Source organism: Orbicella faveolata, unplaced genomic scaffold (genome assembly GCF_042242905.1).
Source record: "Orbicella faveolata isolate gen_17 unplaced genomic scaffold, um_ofav_v1 contig_1, whole genome shotgun sequence".
NCBI classification, from domain to species: Eukaryota; Metazoa; Cnidaria; class Anthozoa; order Scleractinia; family Merulinidae; genus Orbicella; species Orbicella faveolata.
In genome coordinates this window covers 35,851,633-35,859,582 of record NW_028301536.1, presented here as the reverse complement: position 1 = coordinate 35,859,582, position 7,950 = coordinate 35,851,633, and the positions used below count along the sequence as shown (strand labels likewise).

Below are 7,950 nucleotides of genomic sequence, written 5' to 3'. Positions count from 1 at the left end.
TATTAGTCGCATTACATAAACTGCAATTCTTCTTACTTTGATCAGTGACGAATGCTTCATCCACCTCGAACAGGACCTCATTTTCCTGAGCTGCTCCAGCCCATCTTCCCTACCTCTTCTCACTCACGTCGTCTTTCTCGCTGGATGCTTTGACTCTATTTTCCGGCCAGAGTTCTTCTGACTCATACAGGAAATTGGGTATATTATTGTATTAAAAGCCCAATCCAAGCTCTCTGGGACTTAGCTCTTGGGTGATGTGATCTGCAGGATTAGCGTCTGTCGCATATAACTCCAACTCACAGCCTGAGTCACGCCATCACTTGTTGTTTTCCTTTTTCTCGAAAGACAAAAATGGGAAGTACTGCAACGAAAGCAGGACCACCAGTCACACAACACTGTGTGCGCTGATTGGCGATACCCCACGTGTGGCTCCACAGCCTGACGTGGTGAGGAGTCTTCGCTTTCCAGAACTGGACTGGTGCTAAATCATTCTCAACTTTAAGCACTCTTTCTGATTCACGGGTTGCTTTTGGTTGTTTAATAAATTTCAAGTCGACTTTATGTACGAGGGTATGATGACGCATGTCACAGTTCTGAACTCTTCATTTATTTCTACTATAACATTTACTCAGACGATGACCAGGTAATAGACATTATAAGTATAGTTTGTGTTTCTCAACAACTTTCTCGTTTTTGCTAAGCAACATTCCCTCAAAACGTTTGCACTCTTGCTAAGCGTGATTAGTAGCCTGGTGAATTGGACACTTCTTTGTTCCATAACTGGTGCCTAGAGATTCTCCCGTGGCTCCTGCAGATAGCCCATATTGAGATTTGTCAACTGGCTTACCCCAATCGCCTTTGGAAGTATCTGGACGCTTCCACTTCTTCTCCGGCATCCTCCGCTTCTTGGACTCACTGATTTTTGCCTCTTTTTCCAGCTAATTTAAAAATGAATTCTTGGTTTATATTTTTGGTTTTCCTTCATCAAACTCGGCCCATCTACCACAAAGGCGTGCAGAAAGTTTAGCTAAAGTTGCCTCGGGGACTTGAGAGTAAAGCTCATGAAGGAAGTTGAACTCCTTGAAAATGCCTATCAATCTTGAAACTATTACTCGATACTGCCTGATTTGCACACTGACTTCTTTCACTATTGTCGGAAATTGATCTATGCGCTTCTTCGCAGCTGACTCAACTATGTATACATGGCCAAACCGCTCCTCGAACACAACTCAGGCCTGCTCGTATGAACCTAATAATTCCTTTATATGTAACCTAATTTTAATGTAACTTTTTTCTAGTTTTAGTGAGTTTCTTTTTTTTCTTTTTTTCTTTTTTTACAGAGGACTTGCATTGATAGCAGTTTTTTCCTTAAAACTGATGCAGCAATACTCTATAAATATGTTTTAATTAATACTAATACTAATAATAATAATGATAATAACAATAATAATAATAATATTATTATTATTAGTATTATTAGTTAACTTAACCGACGAGTGCCATTCTTCGGTTAAGTTCACTATGGAGATGGAGAATAATGGAATGATTCCGTTTCTTGGCACACAGCTCCTTAACAGATCTATACAAATCCAAACCAAAGTATACGTGAAACCTACCAACACTGGCTTTCCGCTGCATTACAAGAGTCATGTTGATGATCGCTACAAGCGCGGCTTACTAAAAACTATGCTTGATCGTGCGTTCCGCCTCTCTTCCAACGGTCTTACTTTGTCCACTAAATATTTGTCATATGATAACTTCAATTTTGAAATTAAAAAGGGGGGTGCCCATGCTCATTAAGGAGCAGTGAGGCATTGAAAATGCCCCATTTTTGCATTATTTAATGCTTATTATAAGAACGCATTCCTAGTAATTGTAACATCTTTGTAAGCCCGAACTCATAAGAACACGCATTAAACTACAGTCAATACATTGTGTCGGACCACAAATAAACGTTTAATTTTGATTCAAACAGAAAGCTAAATCCTTGATTAAAAATTTGAACCAAATTTCTTGACGTGGTTACCGACTGCAAAATAGAAAAGACCACAGTGTATTTGCTATTTTTCTTATTTATTCAATTTTAAGCAATAGGAATTAGATCAGTCTTTTCTCACACAAAGCTTATGATTAGTTGATTACAACGACTGGAAAAAAATTGGGGTGCCCATGCTCGTTGGTGAGCTAGAGCCATTTTTCAACTGAAAGAGCTCAATATCAAGGCAAATCCGTCATGTTTTCAATATGCGCGTGCACAAGCGCGCGCTTATGGAGCCATAAATTATGCGCAGTAAGGATGCGCAATGCAAATGTGAGGAATGACCTTAAAATGGAGTTTTCTCGATTGAGTTACCCAGACAGGTTAATTAATTGCACCATCTCGCACTTTATTGCAGTCAAAGCTTCTGATCAACCTGTTCCTGAGTTACCAGCTGTTAACAATGAATTAGATCCTGTTCGCGTTGCTCTGCCATTTAAAGACCAAGCTTCAGCCGATATTGTACGAGCACAACTCAAAGATTTGAGCCAGAAAATTCCAGTGACTGTCCAGCCCACGTTTGTTAGTCACAAGATCAAACAACATCTAAAACCGCGCGAAATCAAGCCGTCTATTGTTAACCAACAATCCCTTGTTTATCAATTTAAATATGACACGTGTGATGCAGGTTATGCTGGTTACACGCGGCGGCATTTGCATCAACCCGTAGACGAGCATAAGAATGCGCCTTCCTCCACTGGAAAGCATTTTCGTGTGAAACATTCTTATGTGCCCAAGGATCTTACCAAGAATTTTACCACCTTAAAAAAGTGCAAGAAAAAGTTTTACTGTCTCATTTCTGAAATGTATTTTTTATTAGTGAACTGAGACTGAGTCTCAATGTACAGTCAGGCTCAATTCGTGCGAAATTTTTAAATTATTTTTAATTATGTTATTCTTGGATGCATTTTATTGTTCTTAACACCCTTTTTTTTACATTTTCATAGTTTACATACTTTTACTTCGTATTTTTATACTTAGACGTATGCAAAATGTTCATCTTCACTTTTAAGCTTAAAAATGAACGAAGTTCGGTCGAAACGTCGCGCGCTTTTACCGTTAGTTTTTACTTCAAATTGTCTTTTTTTTAAAAAAAAACCCTTACTTATGAAAATCAAATGGAACGGAAATTTCCGGGAAAAAATGTTCAATATTTGAGTATACCTCACGAGGTTGTCCTCTTTTTCGGAAATGATGCAAATTCGCAATTTTCTATTCAGCGCTAGTTCTTTTGACCGCGATCATAGCAAGCTGGAGATCTCAAGCAAGGATGACAGCGACGCATATTCGAAAATGGATTAATATTTTACTTTATAACCTTTCCAGTTATATGTCGATAAATATTAGCTACAGCTGAATTCGTCAAGAAAGCGTTTTATTAAAATAGTGCTCCTGTGATGTACTTGTTTGCCCCCGTCCACACTTACCCGGATATTTCTGAATCCGCAACTTTTTCCCCCCGGAGATCAAAAATTTCCCCGTCCACACGTAGCGTATTCCAATCGATTTCGCCTGTCTCCACGCATCCGATGGTGTCCGGATTCCATCCAGAGAAACTAGGCCTACACGTTGTTCCGCCATATTGGTTTACTGTTCGGTAAGAGGCTGGACACGATTTTGCTACGTCATCTGATTTCGAAAGTATCCGGATTCACCGTCCACACGTTATCGTTATCACCGTGACTCTGGAGAGCAGATTCGAGAATATCCGGATTCGCTGGCGAATTCGCCGGATGGACGGAAGCCGTATCCGGAAAGAAATTAAAAAGTTGCGGATTCAAAAATATTCGGATACGTGTTGACGGGTCCTTTCTTTTGCATAGGTTGGCTAGGAAATGTACAAAAGATTTATGACGCGTGCAGAACCATTGCATGACTCATTATTTAAACCCTTTGTTTTCGCTGCCGTTGTGGTTTGTATAAGGTCCCTGCTGCCGTGGTCTATAAAAAGTCGCAATGTCGACTTATCAGTTATCTGTTTGCAAAGGTGTTAGTTTCTAAAAGTACGTCGGCAGGCGAGTAAACAACTTAGCTATTTATTAACGTGAATTTGTAAAGGTTAACTTACTGCCGTAACAAGTTTGTGAAGTTAATGTTTCTAGAGTTAGCGCTTTGCTCGCGCAAATTGTGAAATGTGTGTTTCATGTGTGGATATCCTTGTTTTCTGCGCATTAAAGGAAAACAAGCCCGGTAGTTTGTAATGCCTGATGATTACTGAAACGTTTGATGGGTGGAGTGCAAGTTTTGTTGCAATTTTGGCAAAAATATGCCTTAGTCGTTGTCTGTGATGGAATGCCTGTAACGTAGCTATCCATCTAAGTTGCTGGAAGATTTCTGACAACGCATCAGCTGTCGCGTTCGGAGACAATGTGTTAAGAGACTGATGATCGGTGATTGAAACTAGACTTGCTTTGTTTACACAAACCAAGACCCAAAAAGTTAATTTAATCTCCTCGTCTCTTGATTAAGTATGTGCATGTGGATATACCAGCTTAGATCAATTTGCTCTCGAAAGGGTGCTTTACACGGCCTCAAATTATGTAGTTTACCTTATATTCCCTTCATGTTTAATGAAACTGTAATAATAACGTATAACACGAAATTTAATGTGTCTGGTATTGTTGAAATTAATCGCAGGTACCTTCAGGAAAACAAAATCAAGGAACTGGCTCCAGGAATATTTGATGGTCTCACGAAATTGGAGATCCTGTAAATACATCGATTTTGTTCAGTTTATGATTCCATGCGTGTGGTTATCTTTAGAACTGAATAGATTGGTGACACACGCAGTTAGTAGGGCAGAGAACTTAACATACAAAGACCGCTAAAGACAAAAATGTCAAGGGGTGGACAATTTGACTTTTGAATGAGAGAGAGAGAGGTGTGGGTGATTTGGTATAGGCATCAATTTGCGCAGCTAGTTTTAATCTGGGTGTGCGTGTCCAAATAAAGTATTGTATTACGTTGTATTGTATTGCAAGAAGTAATCAAATGCTTTTTGTCGTAATCATTTGATTAGTCTTTAAAACATTTACTTGTACTTTTTTTTACATTGCACTCGAAATCATTTGATTATCTATACAATTGATATAAAATCAATTCTATCATGTTATTCACGGAGAATAGTAATATGGTCTATTAGGAATACTAAACAAACAAATGCTGCAAATAGGAACGAATGCTTGTAAAAAATGCTAAGTAGTGGGAGACTGACAAGTTGTTATTTTCAAAGCGTTGGGGAGTGGGAATCGGGACAATCGAAGACAAATCTTTCGAGTGGAAGAAAAGAGGATTTCAACCCCGGGATTTAATATTTCTGGCGAAGATGAATGTATGGAAATACGTTCAAGTTGTTTCAAAAGCGTTATTGTTGATAATGACATGAGATTATCACCTTTGCATTGATATCAGCTAAACTCATTGTCAGGAATGAACGTCGTATGCATTTTAAAACCCTCGTGAATTTTTTTGTTTTGTTTGCGGTTAATATTTTCGTTTCTTGTGTCAATTTGTTGTTACTTCTAGTAATATGAACACCAACCATTTGGTGGAGATGCCGCCTGCATTGTTCTCAAACACCAGCAGTCTCAAGGAATTGTACGTATAGCTAGTATTTTGTTGCATTCTCATTACATGGGTTTCGGCTAAGGAAAGAAAGGAGCCATGAAAGCATTAACCTGCTCGTTTTGTCCAGAAACTACTTGTCAAATATCATTATTATATTAAGCGTAGGCATTTTGACTTTGAGAAGTTACCACTTCAAGCGGGAAACTAAATGGCAAGAAAGAATTTCTCGCGCTTTCTATTAGAAATCTGGTGAGAACAACTTATTGTAGCACGATAAACAGAGGTTTTAGTTTTTAACAATACGACAGCAGGCGAGTATACCACTTAGCTATTTATCAACTTGACAAGTTGATGAGGTTAACTTACCGCCGTAACAAGTTTGTGAAGTTGATGCTTCTAGAGTTAGCCCTTTGCTAGCGCAAATTGTGGAATGTGTGCTTTATGTGTAGATGGCCTTGTTTTCCGAGCATTGAAGCGAAATAAGCCCGGCAGTTTCTAATGCCTGAGTATGACTGGAAAATTTGATGGGTGGAGTGCAAGTTTTGTTGCACTTTTGGCAAAAGCATGCCTTGGTCGTTATTTGTGATGGAATGCCTGTAACGCAGGTATCCTTCAGTTTTTCTAAGTTGCTGGAAGATTTCTGACAATTCATCAGCTGTCGCGTTCGGAGACAATGTGTTACGGAACTGATGATTAATTGAAACTACAACTGCTTTCCTTACACAAAGAAAGACAAAAAAAAAGTCAGTTTAATCTCCTCATCTCTTCCCTAAGTATGTGCATGTTGATATACCAGCTTAGATCAATTTGCTCTCGAAAGGGTGCTTTACACGGCCTCAAATTATGTAGTATATCTTATATTCCCTGCATGCTTAATGAAACTGTAATAATAACGTGCAGCACGAAATTTAATATGCCTGGTATTGTTGAAATAAATCGCAGGTACCTTCAGGAAAACAAAATCAAAGAACTGGCTCCAGAAATATTTGACGGTCTCACGAAGTTGGAGATCCTGTAAATACATCGATTTTGTACAGTTTATAATTCCATGCGTGTGGTTATCTTTAGAACTGAATAGATTGGTGACATACACTGTTAGTAAGGCGGAGAACTTAACATACAAAAAAAGACCGCTAAAGACAAAAATTTTAAGGGGTGGACAACTTCACTTTTGAATGAGAGAGGGGAGGTGTGAGTAATTTGGTATAGGCATGAATTTGCGCAAGTAGTTTTAATCTGGGTGTGCGTTTCGCAAATTTCTGCCAATAAAATATTTTGTGCTCTATTAATAAAAAATTAATGCTGACCGCCGTTTCCCAGGATTAAATCTTTCAATTTTGCGATTGTGAAAGTGCTAAAATAAAGAGCCATTTCATATCATTATTTGTCGCTGCGGGTGGGATCGGCAGTTCAAGCTTATAATTTTTCGTTCCTATTAAAATCATTTCATGACAGGGAATTGGATCGAAACCAGTTACAGCAGTTACCTCCAAGGCTTTTTGATGACAATACTAAGTTGACGCGTCTGTAAGTGATACGCTTCCTACAGTTATGATAATGTTAATCCTATTAAGTTGCAGAGGATGGTTTGGATCCGAGGATAATCAAACGTTAAAATACACCATTTCCACCAGACAGTTTTGATGACAGTAGTTGGTTGATGAACATAGCCTATTTTTTTCGCTTAACAAAAACATCTGTCCTGTTTTAATGGAAATGAAAAGTAAGAGCAATGTTGCCGAGTCCGAATAGAACAGGTCGCAACTCACCAACGGTTGAAATGCAGAGGCCCAAAAGTCATAATTTCTCTAGAATTAACAGGTAAACGTTTTCTAAACCATCCTGTAGTATGTAGAGCTTTTGTTGCTGAACTTGTTGTTGTTTTTTTTCCACGGGAAAAATAATCAGACTAAGGTCATGGTAGTGTTGAAGGAGCCCTGTCAGGACAGAATTAACTTTCATAAACTGATAAACATGATATAGTAAATGGTTTGAACAACTGATATGATATTAATATTCTTATTACAGTGTACGGTCGTCTTGTTCACTTCTTTAGTTTGTTTATCATCTTAATGAAGAGATCGTATATCGAAGGCATTAAGCCTTGACTCTTATATGAACTGTAATGTCGCAAATTAGGTGAACGGGAAAAAACAACTCCTTTTAGAGTCAGGTGGCCGTGAAGAGTAAGATCTCTTAGATTTTCGAGGAAAATCTAAGAAATGTAGTGTTCCCTCAACATTGCTGACGTAACTGGGTAGAAATTATGTAACTACTACTCGGACTAAAATAGAAATATTTGTATGCTTCACTTGCTGTCAGATAATTTTTTTTCGCGTAGTCGG

General features: G+C 38.4%; 2 pseudogenes; one reads left to right on the top strand and one right to left on the bottom strand.

The window, feature by feature from the left end:
• Positions 1-211: 211 nt before the first annotated feature.
• LOC149118915 (uncharacterized) lies at positions 212-896 on the bottom strand (annotated as a pseudogene).
• A 298-nt stretch (positions 897-1,194) lies between these two features.
• Positions 1,195-2,925, top strand: LOC149118914 (uncharacterized; annotated as a pseudogene).
• The last annotated feature ends 5,025 nt before the right edge of the window (positions 2,926-7,950 follow it).